The sequence below is a fragment of the Parasteatoda tepidariorum genome, chromosome 9 (assembly GCF_982258835.1).
Source record: "Parasteatoda tepidariorum strain Cologne lab strain chromosome 9, Ptep-v5.0, whole genome shotgun sequence".
Lineage (NCBI taxonomy): Eukaryota > Metazoa > Arthropoda > Arachnida > Araneae > Theridiidae > Parasteatoda > Parasteatoda tepidariorum.
This window is the reverse complement of record NC_141763.1, coordinates 27,673,112-27,689,883: the sequence shown is the minus strand read 5'-3', so window position 1 is coordinate 27,689,883 and position 16,772 is coordinate 27,673,112. Positions and strand designations below refer to the sequence as shown.

Below are 16,772 nucleotides of genomic sequence, written 5' to 3'. Positions count from 1 at the left end.
TTTAGATGACGCGGAGGTCTGTTCATTGTAAATTGAATTAATTATATCAAAAATCAAATAGAAAAGCACATTGTCATTTAAATTATAAAAGTATAATCTCTCTTCTAAGCAGGAAAAGTTGACATCTCACGCACGTTTTATTTTAAAAATAAAGAATAACATACGATTGCTGCGAGTAATGCATCCATAGAATTCTTTAGAGTAATGACAGGCAACACGAAAATTCATTAATCACTAAACATTAATTTTTTTTAAAAAATTTTAAGATTGTGTACTCATTACTCCATTTTTAAAATAATTAGTTTTTTTTATTCTGATTACTTTTTTAAAAACACAATTGATTAAATAATTAATTTTAGGACGTTTTCACACTAGTTCCTTGACACGAGGCTAGTGGAGAGAAAAACAATTTAAAAAAAAATAGAATAATAAACATACAGATTTTGCAACATTTAAAATTAAGATAGATGTTCAAAATTTAAAAATAAATATAAGTTTTCTGCCTTACTAGGATGAATAACATCCATCTCAGAAGTTATTTTCCTTACATTCAGAAAGGGAGTTAGTACATAAATTTTAATTGGCAAACAAGCAACAATTGATTAAATAGTTAATTTTAGGACGTTTTCACACTAATTCCTTGACACGAGGCAAGTGGAGAGAAAAACAATTTTTAAAAAAAATAGAATAATAAAGATACAGATTATGCAACATTTGAAGTTAAGATAGATGTTCAAAATTTATAAATAAATATAAGTTTTGAACCTTACAAGGATGAATAACATCCATCTCAGAAGTTATTTTCCTTACATTCAGAAAGGGAGTTAGTACATAAATTTTAATTGACAAACAAGCAACAATTGATTAAATAGTTAATTTTAGGACGTTTTCACACTAATTCCTTGACACGAGGCAAGTGGAGAGAAAAAAATTTTTTTAAAAAATAGAATAATAAAGATACAGATTATGCAACATTTGAAGTTAAGATAGATGTTCAAAATTTATAAATAAATATAAGTTTTCTACCTTACTAGGATGAATAACATCCATCTCAGAAGTTATTTTCCTTACATTGACAAATGGAGTTAGCACGCGAATTTTAATTGAGTGTTTCAATCAATTTCTATAAATTCATGTATGTTCATTCTCATCAAACTTTGCATAGCTTTATAATTTATGAACTTGAGCCTTTAAGAATCTTCATTCATTGAACATTTTTCAAAGCTGATCATATTTAATAATGAACAACTTGAAACAGGCCTTGATAATAGCGCTGAAAACATGCTTTTTTATTTGAATGCGTTTATTAATTTATGCATATTTATTATTATCAAATGGGGTACATTTTTTTGGAACAAAAATGGATGAATGACTGTTGGATGCATGCAAGTAACGTCAAACGTGGTTCAGCCAATCAGGTTCGACGCACACACGTGACGTTGCTTTCAGGCATGTAATAAAATTTAATCCGAAAATTGATTCAACGTGATTATAAACCTGTAACGTTAACACGTCATGTTCAACCACGTGATTAATTAGATTCATGTGATTAGTACCAAGTACCCAATTGTTCCATAGTGATTTTTCATACCAAAGACAAAACAAAAATATATTTTCTATCACAAGAAGCACATTTTTGAAACCTTTAACAAATGTGTCACAAAATTTCGTATAATTTGTTTAGCATACTTTTCTTCCGAGTTACCACACATTCCCAGCATCAACTCTATTTCCATTCAATCCAACTCCCCAGCCAGCAAATTCAATTCCATTTTTAATATTGATCTTCTGAATCAAAATATTAGTTATAGTGCAGTCACTGCCTTCTTACTTTCTGATGTCTGCCTCTTCAATTACTACAAAAATAGCAATTAATTCTACGTCTCACCTATCTTATGTGATCTCAAATTACACTCAATTACCTCAATCGGGGAGTAATCCTTCATTGAAGCTGCTGACGGCCGCGGGGGAGAAGGTTCCCCATGATAGATACCACGACTAATTTCACTACTTCAAGTTTGTATAATCTTAACTCCCGCATCTTCATGTTCTCTACACACCTCCTTTCCCCTATTCATCAGGACACCACGCATGCTGCCCGCCTTTTGTTTATATTCCTTGTATATATATTCTTATTTTATCGGACTCTGTTATTTTATTATCATTAACCCTTTTATAGCTCGCTTTGTAAAAATTTTAAACTTTTTCGATTCTCGTTTTAATTGTTATTCCTGCATTATCTTCGACTTCTAATATGTATATAGCTCATTGATTGTTTTTTTTTTCTTCTTTTATGTACAAGGATTTTTCTCATTAATTGTTTCTGTGTCTCATTATTACCCTTAGCCCTATGGATGCTCATACTTACTACTTTCGTGGTGCGGTCAATTGACCTCAACGATCATGCTTGTGACCGCTCCTTCTCCTTTTTTTTCTGTCACTTAATTTCTTTTCACCTATCGTCACTTCAATCACCTATCGTCACCAAATTCTGACGAATCGGTTTATTGCTGCTTTCGGCGGCAGACACCGAGCTATTGTAATCTTCGTGAATAACTGTTTAGAAGACATGGCAAAAAGGTAAATAATTATTTCACTACCGCTGGGAAAAACCTTTTTTGAAGCGAGCAAAAGTTGGCAGGTATGGAAATGGTTTAATACACATCCACACAAAGTGGTTTAAATATAAAAAGCATCTATATGACTAAGTTGTCACGGGCGACTATAAATACAAAAAGTGGTAACTAAAAAAAAAAATTTAATTTTATTAAAAGATATAAAAATTAGAAACTTCTTATAACATTAGTACAGCATAATAACAGTATTTAAAATAGTAACTTTCAATATAATATTACGGGTGAATGTTTTTGCTTTAAATATAAATAATCTGAAATGTAAGTCATAATGGTTGTTATGGTAGAATAATTAAAAATATAATAAATTAATAAAAATGAATTGAGTTTCTACCACTTATTGCATTTGTAGTCGCCTATGGCATAACTAATGGAAAGCAACTTAAATTTTAATCAAAATCATCAATGCAGAAAACTGGTAGTAAATAGTTGTTTAAACCATTGTGAATACTTCTTTCTATTTTTACCACATTAGATTTAAAAACGCATAATGCTTTGACTTCAGCTAAAAATATAAATATTATATTAGCTGGTAACGAAAAGTATCTTCTGCTTAATAAATTCTAGATAGTTCTAAGTACTGAATAAATCCTAGATAGATAATAGTAGAACAAATCCTAAAAAGGGATTTGTTCTAACAAATATTAGGATTTGTTCTAACATTTATCAAAGAATTAAGTGTTAGAACAAATCCTAATAAAGGATTTGTTCTAACACTTAATTTCTTTTGGGAAAAAGTAACTGTCCCCCCCCCCTTAAAAAAAGTTATGAATGGCAAAAAGCAGCTAACTTTTTTCTTCCCCAAAGTAGAAATAGGCACAATTAGGATAACTCCGTAATTTGTTTGCCCGTAACCTGAGCCATAACCTGCAACACTAATACAGTATTTTTTAAAAATTATGTATCAAACTTTTAACGAAATCCTAACATTTACGTATTTGACCTCATATATACCTATTTAATTATTATATATGTAGTGGTATGTATGTAAACTATATATGTTTTTTTTTTTAAAACATTAAAGCAGGAATATTAACTTTTTTACCTCTAGGAAAAAATTTTTTAGAAATTGCGGAAATTTCTAAGTTGGGTGATAGCCCTAAGTTGGAAATAAACGGTTTATCTGTGTGCCTTTTTTAGAAACATTTCAAGAAAAAAAAAAAAAACCTAAGGGGGCAAAAATAGTGAATCAGGAGCAAATTACCGATTTTTCATTTTTATTGGGACCAGTTTTCCTTTTCCACTTAGTAAGATGAAACCTGGAACAGGTTACTTAAAAACAATTGCAACGACCCATCTCTAATTACACCAGAAGTACCTACTCGCTCCGCTTCGTAAAAAAAAAAAAAAAAAAAAAAAAAAAAAAAAAATTGTGTTCCAGTGGTAAGGAAATTTAAGTTATTTGCAGCTTAGTTTTTTTTTTTTTTTTTAGGGGCTTTTTCACCATTAAATATCAAACATTCGAAGTATCATATGAAATACAACTTAATTGCATTTATTCCTAGGTGATTTTTTAAAAGATCCTTATTCTACAAGTTTCACAATTTAATTGGATACCAATCGATTAAAACTTTTGCTGAAAGCAGAGCAGTTGGCATTCCTGTAGCGCTAACAAACTTTGTGCACTGCTGCTGAATAATACCAAGACAAAACTAATTGCCATCTACATATTGTAAATTAGAAATCAGTGAGGCTATCTTCATGATTATCTTCTTTATTTCACATTTAAAAGAGTCATTAGTCCATGCTAATCTCGGCTGTTATTCTTTTACTCTTTTGCATGACAAAGTTCTTTTGTGAATGGTTAGAAACAAAAACAAGAAGTAAAGTAGGTAGTTTCAGAGAAAATTCCATAATTGCATTTTGTGTTTGCAGCAGCATTCGTGACAAAAAAATATTCCAATTCTGAGGTTCGGTTAATGGATTCGCCAGGATCAACACGGAAGCTCATGTTTCCGTTTGTAATTGGCTTATCCAAATAATCTTCTGTTGCCCAAAGATTCTTTAAGAATTATTAAAAACTACTAAACGTGCATTCATAACTAAAGAAAAAAAATTAGTTTCAGCGTTATTTTTTGGGTATTTATTTCTAAATATACATTATTTTATTCTATTTTATAACATAGCATTTATAACATAAAACTGCACTCAAGTTCGAATCCCAGCGATGGCTCGTACATAAGAATTCAGCACCCGGCTCGAACCAACTACAGTGCAGATGTAAAAATTCTTAGTGTTAGATCATGGGTTAGAGTTCCCTTGTCGTCAGATTAAGAGTGGGAAATTAATTAAATTTTCATTATTTCGAAATTCTAATTAATTCTAAGTTAATTTTTTTAAATCAATAATAACATTTTTAATATGAAATTTACTACCACTTAAATGATAGTTTCTAATGATGATGATTCCAATGAACTGAAACCAGATGATAATAATTATTTATGTGAGATAAAAAAAAATTGCATAGTTTTGCTAGCCATATTAATACAGATAAACGTTTTGTTGTAGCCTTTCCTTTGTGTATATGTTATCGTGAATGTCGACTTACACCGGTGTATGCCAACAATCCCATTATCGCTCTGGTGAATGTCCGAAATATTTCTTATATCGGATTTAATATTAATTAATTCGTGGATATTATTATACTGATTCGACATTTTAATATCTGCTGAGGATGGATTAGGAGAAACATCAGTGTTCGGAGTACCGGTTAAATGCATACAAGGCAATGGCATTTGACCTTAAAAAAACATTGATGTAAGGCATACCGGGCAAATGTATACCAGGCAGTGGCACTGAACCATAATAAAACAATGATGTAGGGCAGGGGTGTCAAACTCAAAAGCTAATTTGGGCCAAATAAACAATGCTTTATTTTAGGTGGGCCGAAAAAAAAATCAATGTTCATTGAAACAAATATTTTTATTTTGACTAGTATATTGTAATAAACATACATAAAGTTAAATTATTCTTTGATACTTGACATCTCTTCTCTGCTACTATCTTTCATATTTCGGGAGAAATTTCATTAGCCGAGACTACTTTCAAAATTGACCCAACGTGAGCGATATTAATACGGTTTCGGACAGGAGATTTATTTCCATTCATAACGGAAAATAATTGCTCTCACTGATAAGTACTTCCAAACATAGAAATAATTTCATGTGCGAATTTTCGAGTATTTTCAAACCTTGCCGGTAAATATTTGTAAAATTCAGTCACACTCGCTTCTTTTGCCTTCAAAATTGAGTCGTACGGAATCTCAATCATTTCCATTTGCATATTACTGGGTACTGAGTCTATATTTATTAAGAAAAATCGAAGGAGACAAACAAAATTTGTCTTCCAAGGAATTAAAATCTTTAAACCTTGTTTCAAATTCGGTTCTAAGATTTAAAATTTTTTCTGCGTATTTTTGATACGATGCAGTATCCCTGGATAGGCAGGTGCCGCAAGCCAATTAGAATTTTACATTTTCGCGCGTACAATTTAAAATGATCCGTATAGTTTATAAATAAAGTATATTATAATTTTATATGCTAGTTTTCTTTCAAATTCACATTTCTATTTTATTTTTACTTTGCGTCGGATATATTGGCTGGGCCGCAAAAATGTTCATCTCGGGCCGCATGCAGCCCGCGAGTTTGACACCCCTGATGTAGGGCATACCGGGCAAATGTATACCGGTCAATGGCTCCAAACTAGACCCAGTATAAACTTCGGACATATACCAAAGCGACTATGCGATTGTCAACATTTACCGGTGAGAGTCAACAACCACCGATTTCTGTCATTCACAGTAACAGATACATTTAAATTGTTTACAGAAGTACATTTAATTGTTTTTGTTAAAGGCATGAATAATTATTTATTTTTGACATGAGATCCAAAGCAAGGTGGTTCTGAAGCCAATGCTTTTTATTTTCCAAAAATATTTTAGAAAACTGACAATCCATTGTCGCAGATTTGTCATTCGGTAGAATTTTAAGCCCTTCGCAATTTCTAAAAAACAAAACAAAACTAAAATCTGAATAAATAAAATAAAAAAATCAGACAATATAAGGTTCGAAAATCAAGCTTTCCATAAATAAAGAGTGATTATAACTATAACGCAATTACCTTTAAAAAAATATCCTTAATTAAAAATAAAAAAAAAGTTTATAAGTACATCCATAAAAATTACATCAAAACAAATATCTGTTTTCCTTTTCACCGCTGAAAAAAATGACCTTTTTTCTTTATTAATATGAAGCTAGGAAAAAATACCAAAAAAAAAAAAAAAAAAATCCTATTTTTCATTCCGTGGAGTTTTCCGAAAACAAATTCTTAAAAAAGAAATCACCCACTTTACGAGATTAATCTCTTCTACTAGCCAATTATATAAGGAGGAAAAAGTTCATGAAAAGGAAAATATTCATTTGAATTGTATAATAATTTATGTTTGTGGTTGCTTTTTATATATAAAAAAAAGAAAAAAAATTAAATAGTGTGTACTATTTAAATATTACATGTTAATTAAAAAATATAAAATATATTTCATGAACATCAAATATAAATTTGTATCTTTCAGAATTTGGAATGGTTAACATTTAATGCTTCAATACTTTCAACGATTAATCTTTTCTAAAAATAAAAATATTTGTATGAATTAGATAGTAATTTATCATGATTGATTGTTTTTATTTACATGAAATATTATGGTGAAGGTAGGAATTATTTAAATATTATATATTGATTAAGAAATAAAATAAAATGCAATTTATAAACTACAAATGAAATTTTATATTTACACATTTTAAACATTTGGAATAATTAACTGTTAACGCTTTAGCACATTTAAAGTATCTTATTTTTATGAAAAAGCTACACAGAATTAGCTAACATGAAATGTGATGACATTAGCTGATTAACATTAGATAACATTTAATTATTGTGAAAAAATCTCCGACTTATGGCCAGAGGATTTGGAAGGCTTATTGGGGAAAAGGAGCGAGTGTGGACAGTTTTTATAAGTTTGCAAAAAAAAGAAAAAAAAATACTGATTCTTTTTTTGAACGTGTCTAGCATTTTTTCAATTAAAGTTTCAGCATTTATCTTTAGTCTGAATGATTACTTGGATTATTTTTACAGTTTATATGAATAATTTTTAGTAATTTGTCTATACTATAGCCTCATGTCATGGTGACTCGTCTTGTGTCATGGGTTTTATATGAGTCCTATGTCATGAGTTCCTAATTGGACTAATGGCAATTTAAAAAAAATTAAGAATTTACTTTTCGATTATAAAAACTTTGATTTTGTTAAATTTGCAAATTAACAATTAAGAAATATGTTAACTAACTAAAAAAAATGGAGCTAAGCAGCAAAGTTTTGTCAATCTGCCAAAATTTACAGAAATATTCCATTTGTCTAAATTTGCTCCAGTGTCAACATTATTTATTCCCACTCTATATTTAAAACCTTAAAGAGGTATCACCAATTAATTTTGAAATGTTGTTAAAGTCAAGTACATTATTGAAAGATTAATTTAATTTTAATTTCACTAATTCTGAGGAAAAACTTCACAGAAGGAATAAGTTGACAGTTATGAGAATTCTGAAAAAATTATTAAAAATGATTGGAATCTTTGTAATGAATTCTTAAAAGTGAGTAATTTTGAAAGAAAGAAAAAAGACTCTAAAAATCTTAAAAATGTCAGTAATATTTGAATTTTTGTGTGTAAATAAAACCCAATCAATAAAACTAAAGTAAGACTAAATTACTTTCACACACTTCAGCAATATGTCACAACATTAAACATTTATTATGTATCTAATCTACATAAACAAGATGATGTTGAAGAGAAGTTATGAGTTTTTAAGTTTATTTAAAAAGGTATTTTGTTCTTTTAGATTAAAGATTCTAAACGTGTTGTTGCATTTTTAGTTTATTAAGTTTATTGCAATAAAATATACGATTTTAATTTTTTATAATACATTTTAAATTTTCCATGCTTTTCAAAGCAGAAAAAATCTCAATCGATGTTAACGTAATTATATTTACCAACCCAGAAATCCTGGTTTCCTACAATCTTTGCGAAATAACAATTAATGTGATCTGAATTTGTACCTAAAAAGTACTACCAGTACTTAAAAACTTCAATGCATCTGTTCGACTGGTTCTTACATTTATTTTAACTGCTGAAAAAATCATGGTGGTTCGAATCATGAGAAATCAAACTTATTAAATCTGAAAAATAATAGAGAAGCATAAATTTAGTTACCTGTTTAAATATGACGCCCGGTGGCTGAGTGGTAGCGCTTCGCGCTGCCGTGCCACAGGTCCTTGGTTCGATCCTTGGGCCGGGCAAGGCCGACTCAGCCTTTCATCCCTTCAGTGGGTCGATAAAATGAGTACCAAGCATGCTTGGGAACTAACACTGGGGGTTCCGTGTTCGGCTGACCACCTGACCGGAACATATGCTCCTGCACCCCAGAGCCCAAGGTCAAGAAAACTGAGATGGGCACAGTCGGCCTTGGCCCTCTGAATGGGCTGTCGCGCCACTGAGTTAGAGTTAGTTTAAATATACTAGAAAACACTTAACTTAAAAATCCACTTACAATAGAATTCCATATAATAGTGTCAGTATATTAAAATAAACATAAGTTTTGAGTTAAAGGTTGTATTTTTTATCTAGCAAGTAGTTTTTAATTAATTAAATCATACTAAGTTTAATACACACTACTTTTTGCGAAAAAATTTAATACAGAATTCCAAATGTTATCGTAATTAATATAAAGTAAGACTTTTAGTGTATATTTATGAAGCTGTGAGTATTAAAATTAAAGTGGTTGATATAAAACATGTAAAGGAAATGGTGCATTCATAACAATAACAAGTACTTATTTATTAACAAGTTCTTAAAGAATCTCAGGACTCTACTTGACTGTTAATATAACCTTAGGTCTATTGGACAATACTGTCTACGAAAGTACACGCCTCCTATTATAGTAATCCACAAGTTTTTTTTTTTTATGAAAGAACGTGGTAGCGTTTATATACTTTAACTAAACGGTATTATTTTAGTTTAAATAGACACACCAAATATGCCGCAAAAAAACATGTACAGAGAGCAAAGAAAAAAAAAATCGCCCTAAATAACTTTTGATTTAATGATCGGATCTTTATGTTCTTGAACTCAACTTAATGGTTCAAGGGGGTGACTTCAAGTATGTATTGAAGCAAGCAATATATTTTAAGTTACGAAATCAGACACAAAAACGTACTTTCTCTGAATAAGCGTACCTTTTTTTTTTATGATGTATTCGGATTTCTAATTCCTAAAATAGAGGGGGTAGCCGCAATTTGGAAAATATGGTCCTAAAAGTTTGGTTAGGAGAAGGGTCCATAGTTTAGCCTCCTTTATGTTAATTTTTGCGAATTTCGTTACATCTAGAGAACTTTTTAGACGAATCAAAAAATTTTTTACACACTATTATCAATCACACACAATTACAATCCATTTATCCAAAAGTAATTCCATGCAAAAAATATTTTAATATTTGGCGTAATATAATATAATATAAATATTTGTTATTATTTTACTTAATAATAATGGAAACAATTTTCGATTGTAAGGTATACTATTTTTGACATAATTTTAAAGTGTGTAAATTTACATGCCAAAATATAAAATTTGAGCAAAACCGGTAGAACAAATCCTGAGAAATCGAATTTAAAAAAAAAATCATATATTCGTTTCGATTCGATCCTTAGATCAAAAGTTATTCAGAGAGGTTCTTTTTATTTTTTCCTTTTTTATTTATCTGATTGAGCTAAGCGAGATATTTAATTTAAGGCAAAGAGCGTACCACTTTTTTTAAAGACATTTTTTGCATGATTATATAAAGAAGCGTATTTGATTGAGATCATGGTGTTTCGGTAGATTTTAATATTTAAGTTAAAGCTTAAGATATCAAACAGCAATTCAGATGCCTATTAGGGCAAATGTTTAAACAGATATATTTCATTTAAAAATCAGCATGCAGAGTTAGTTAAAAATGTATTAAATGATAGGTTTTCGTCTTATTCTTTTGTTACCACTTTCAGAGACTTCAAGTGTAAAAAGTGGTAGAAACTCAATTCATTTTTAATTATATCTTTATTTATTCAATCATAACTACCACTAAGTTACATTTCCAATTATTCATATATATTCTTCATATTCATTCCTTACATTGGTTTTCAACAGAAAATTTAAAACAGTATGCTATAACTTTTTGTATGAAATTTCCAATTTTATTAGTTAGCACTTTATGCATTTTTAGCCGCCCGTGGCATTCCAGCATTTTTTAAAATTTTGAACGCTCGTATTAACTCTAGATTAAGAATATTTTATGTTTCAAAATAGAGTAAATCTCTACCTGTGCTGTGTAAACACATCACCGTTATGATGACAAAAAACTTAATAAATTTTAATATGACTAAAATACTGTAATTTTAATGCAGTGGGAAATATATAGAGGAAAGCTTTAGGTAGTTTTTTCATAATAATTGCTGTTATTAACTATTGAAATAAATTAAGCATTGTTAACAAATACAAATATGTTTTGATATCAACTACTTTATGTAGAAAATATTGGTAAAGAATTACAAATGTAATCACAATTTCTTCAATGGACAAATTTAATTAAATATTTATGTAACTATGAATTTTGAAATTTAGTAGATTAATTATAATTGGAAGTATCCACCAATTTACATGCTTTCACAGACTATGCATACTTTTCATTTTTAAAGCAGAATAAATATCTACCCTTATTGCGTTATTATATCACACTTCTGAAAAAAATCAATACATTTTAATGTGTCTAAAATATTGTCGTTTTGTAGAGAAAAACATGCACGTGAGCTTTAAACAGGGTTTTCAATTTTCGGAAAAAAATAAATCAGTGTTATTAAAAAGAATTTGCTTCACTTTTATTCCAAATAAGAGAAAAATAACTATAAATTACTACCACTATTTAATAATAGTATAGACTTATATATTAACTTGCAAAAGCTCGCAAAAATATATAGGTGTTTATATTATTATTTAAAAAAAAGTGGTAGTTAAAGAAAGTTGATAAAATTAAAATATGCGACTGATTGCATTTTGTTTTTTTCTGAAAATTATCAGCACGGCTTTTAAGCAGTTTTTTTAATGTTTTTATTTAACGGAGTGGAAAGGATTACGAAAAGCATGCTTTCTGATCTACTTACAGGTTAGATTCTGTTGCGGAGAGCTTCGTAACCAAACTTGGGTTGAAAAAGCCGGAAAGAACGTGGTACCCAATTCTCAACATACCTTCCAAAGCTCCCCCTTGCGGTTTGTTTTTTGAATTGTTTGTTTTAAAATATCCTCGTTGCGCTATATCGTTTTCTTGGAAACTTCACCCTCCAAATGAAGTGCTCGGAGCCAGCCGACGTAGTCGAAGTGTGAATTCTCGACTTAAATTGGCTTCACACTACGCATGTGCGCACAGATAGCAGGACATTTACACAGTCGGAGAGATTCTACATCTTTTAACACGTCTGCTGTTTAATGACTGTGAGTGTTGTTAACTGTCTACATGTCTATATCGCCACCCACTGCGAAGTATTCTGTATATTTAACTTGGGAGGATACTTATTCCCAGGTCTCGGTTGAGTTGTCATGGTTACCAGGCCAGCAGACGATCGGGAAAAACGGGAAAATACGATGGGACTACTATCGCCGTCTAGCGACAAATGGGAAAAGGGAAGGATCTATTTGTATTCTTTAGGGAAAACAAGACCGGGCGAGGATAGCGTGATCATTTTGAACTAGAAGGGTGTAAACAGTGGATTTGTCCAATATAAGTGGGACGTTATCATTAGAAGGAAAATGACCGCTCGTCTTCAACTTAGATTGGTGATAATAGAAAGAATTTCGAATCTCATAAAGGATTATATTGGAGATTTAAAAAAAATTATCTTAGTGCATATAAAGAGAAATTGGAATTAAGAGAGCAGCTAATTTTCGGAAAAGACAAAATACTGATAGTAAGATCATTTCATTATTACCATTATTTCCCCCTGAGAAGTAAACTATTCGTAGGTACCGTTGTTTATTAGGTATAGCATACATACCAAGGTTGGAATTTTGTGCAAAACATATTCAACAGTGGTAGAGAACTAAAGCTGAAATTTTTAAAACAAATAATATTTTCATAATCCTTTTTTTTAAAAAAAAACTTTTAGACGGCTGAGTTATAAATGCATTCGTACAAAAAGAAGATTGAAAAAAATAATAATAATAAAATGCGATAGCTTAAATAATAATAAGGATAATGTGACAGACTTATTTTTGCTTTCACTTTAATTCTAACATATCTAATCAACGATAGTATATACTGTTATTTTAAACTAATGATTTTTAGTTTGAATATTAAACAGTGATGAAATAAATTAATCAAAATAATTATACCCTGTCCACAAATATACTCATAAAGACACAGTTCAGATACTAGTCAATAGTTATCATCCTGAGAATACGTGTATAATTTACTTGTTGTGTAGTGGCTGAGTAAATATAATATAAATTATTTTATTTGTTGTTGTAGTGGTAAATAAAATTCTCTTAAAACCGAATTATTAAAAATTTATTGTTACTATCATTACAAAAAAAAATATAATAATCTGAAAATAAGGAAATTTTACAGCAACTGAATGATATGTTTTGAAAGTGGGCTGCAATAGTCCAGACTTTTGATGTTATCTGAAAACCCATGGACACGAAAACAACAACTGAATGATATGAATATATACCGCAAACAAACCATTAACAACAAATATATATCTTGTAACTATTGATAAATACTGGCAGTTACGGATAGTTTACTTTTGTCGAAAAAATGGTAAAATATGAAATGATTTTAATACAAATACTACTTCATATTTCTAAACGATTCATAAACCACAAGTGAGATAACATGGATTGACTAACCCTTAACACAGCGGAAAATTAACTAAAAATTTCAAAAAAATTATATTTTTATATTTAAAGTGGAGGTAAAACATAAGTTTTAACATCTGATTCTCTTCAACCCCTGTTGCGTGTGGGGGGAGGGAGAACGATCCAGAAATAATACATTTTATAATAGGACTTTTAATTTTTTTAAAGGAAAAAAAGGAAATTTTAGATTTAGCATTTGATTTTTTTTGCCCCAAATCTAAATCAATGTAGTTTTTCGGTCGTCTTTTTCGGTTATTATCATTATTTATTTCCAAAGTTTTAAAAACCTTGAAATTTTTAATATGACAAAATTATGATGCGCAAATTTAGAATTTTAGCTATGACTTTTGAAGTTCTCAATTTGAAACTGGTGACTTTTCGTCGGAGGTTATTGTCGGATTTCCACGTGTTTCTTAAAATCCCGATCTTTTTAACGATATTTTAAGAATTGTGACTTGCATGCACCAATTGCTTTTGACGTGCTTTATTTGTGAAGATTTCAACGTAGACATAAGATTTTTTTTATAGCTCTTTCAACAGTTGTTGCTAGGCTTTCCCAAAGGGTTTCGAAAATCCTGATTAATTTTCTAGTATTATAACGACTTGCGATTTTCGAATCATTACTAATCATTACTTTCGACGTACTTTATTTGTACCGATTTACTCATCAATCTATGTTTTTTTTCCTTCTACTTATTTCTCTTTTTTTTAAAAAAGAACATCTCAATTTTTTTTATACAATATTATCACAAAACGCGAAATTCGAATGTGAGTTTTAGACTCTTTACTGTTTTTGAGCTTTATTTCTAATTTTTGGTAGTTTAAAACAGTACTTAAAAAACTGTTTTAAAATTCACCATTCGTAAAATCTCTTATAATTCACTAAATATAAATGCCCTGATGTTGAAAATATACTAAGCTTAATGTTGCAGTTAATTTTGAGCTATAATGCGCTTGTTTTATTTTAAAATTAAAATTTTTACCTACAATTTTTTTTTAAATTAAAATATTTAATTTGCATTTACGTTGCTCAATAAAATCTTTATTTATTCTTTACTTTCATTCAAGAATATTACAGTTTATTTTGAAGTATAATTTTTGCATTACGTGATGTGATAAAAAAAAATTAAAAAAAACATCTCTTCCAGATCACGTTTATCTTTTTTCGATTTATTAATTTTTTGGATAAAAAGGATTTTTTTTTTTTTTGAAAGGTATAATTTTGGTATTCTTTAGTTTTGAATGAATTTAATGCTTAATAGAATTTAATTTTATGCAATATATTACTTAGTTGAGTGATAAAAAAAGAAGAAAAAAATTTAAATAAATATAAAAGAATTATAATTATTTAAAGAAATTTAATTTTATGCACATATAGTAGTACTAAGATGACTGATAAAAAGAACTGCGCCTAAAGCACTGACGATTACGTCAGTGTTTTAGGCACAGTTTTTAGTTGCATTGAAATATATAAATTAATATAAATTAAAATAAAATGAAAAATAAAAAATTTCCGCAAAAAAAAAAAAAAAAAAAAAAAAGGCCGTCAACATATCTAGATGCTTGGGAACGTATCCTTTCTTACAAAAATGTTGTGCACCCTACTATGAGAACTTCACTAAAAAGATTTTTATATTTCGCCTTTTCATCTCAATTTAATTCCTTATTAATTAATATAAAGAAATTAAAATGCATAAATTTATGTAAATCATAATAAAATTAATAATTAAGAATTTCCGATTGTTTCTTCTATGTTCCTGTCTCATATTAAAATTTAAAAAAAAAAAAAAAAGTGTCTAAGGTAGGGCGCATTTACAATTGTTGCAGAGGGTGCACCTAAGACTATTAAAAATAATGTATTACTACTGTTACAAAAATCTAAACCGGTAAATTGGCAGCTTTATCGATAAGAGTACAATGCTTCAATGCGTTAAAAAAAAATTTAAAAAAAAAAGAAAAGGAAGAAGAAGAAGAAAAAACGAATTATCCAGAATAACTTTTGATCTAATGATCTTCTAATTTATTCATCATTTTTATAAATTATTTTCCATGACAAATTATAAAATTTGAGCTTAATCGGTAGGTTAGTTCTTGAAAACTCGAATTTTAAAAAATTCGTATACTTAAAATTCGATTTCTCAAGAAAAATCCGAGTGATTACGCTAAAATTTTGTATTTTGTGATGCAAAGTTATATTCTTTAAAATAATGTAAAAATATTATGTTCGTTACAGTTCAAAATGTTTTCGACTACTATTAAATAAAATAAAAAAGAATAAATATTTACTAAAATTTATTTTTTTGCATGGAATTATCCTTGGATAAACAAATTTTATAATTGTTTGCAAGAATTTTTAAATTCTCTTAAGGAGTTCTCGATATGTGGCGAAATTCGCAAAAGATAAAATGAACAACATTTGATCGCTCTCCTGAGGACCACATTTCTCAGATTGTTGCTGCCCCCTATATTTTGGGGTTCAGAAATCCGAACACGTAAGGGAGGGGGGGAATATATGTTTATACAGGGATAGTACGTTTTTGTGTCTGATTTCGTAACTTAAAAATATCACCTGCAGTAATTAACTAGCATATTTGAAGTCAGTTTAGATTACCATTAAGATTGAGTCCTCGAACGTGAAGATCTGATCTTTGGATCAGAAGTTATTAAGGGTAGTTCGTTTATTTTTTTACACACTGTATACATCATATCAGGAACATGGGTGAAAGCGAGACGGAAAAGGGGAAAAGCTGGTAGAAAGCCCATTTCACTTTTAACATGTTTTAGGGAGGAGTTAAACTATTCTCTGTTTTAATTAATCAGTTTTATTTACTTTTCTATAAAGAAAGAAGATGTTTTATATATATGCTAAAATTTTAAAAAAATTTCGGTAGTTACAGAAATTTAATGTTTCTCGAAAAAAAATGCAAGAATGAAATGTCTTTTGTACCAGTTTTTGTTCTTTTCCGTCTTGCTATATATTGGCTTTTAGCCCTGATCAGTAACGCTGAATTTTTTATTTATTACAAACCTGAAACTTTTGAGAATGTGGTAAAGAACGAATTTTCACAAACGTCATTTGATAACAAGCAGGGATGCCAACTGCTCCGGACACGCCAAAATAATTTTTAAAAAAACGGTAAATACCG

At 29.3% G+C, this 16,772-nt stretch overlaps 2 protein-coding genes across 3 annotated transcripts in view; both read right to left on the bottom strand.

Moving 5' to 3' along the window:
• The window catches only part of jp (junctophilin), a 111,052-nt gene extending 98,674 nt beyond the window's left edge, over positions 1–12,378 (bottom strand). Inside the window, exon 1 of the mRNA XM_043044709.3 lies at positions 11,874–12,378. The gene's annotated coding sequence lies outside the window, so the exon portion shown is untranslated. The remainder of the gene's footprint in view (positions 1–11,873) is intronic.
• Positions 1–16,772, bottom strand: part of LOC107448691 (uncharacterized) — a 201,803-nt gene that overhangs the window by 154,355 nt on the left and 30,676 nt on the right. The window lies entirely within an intron of this gene.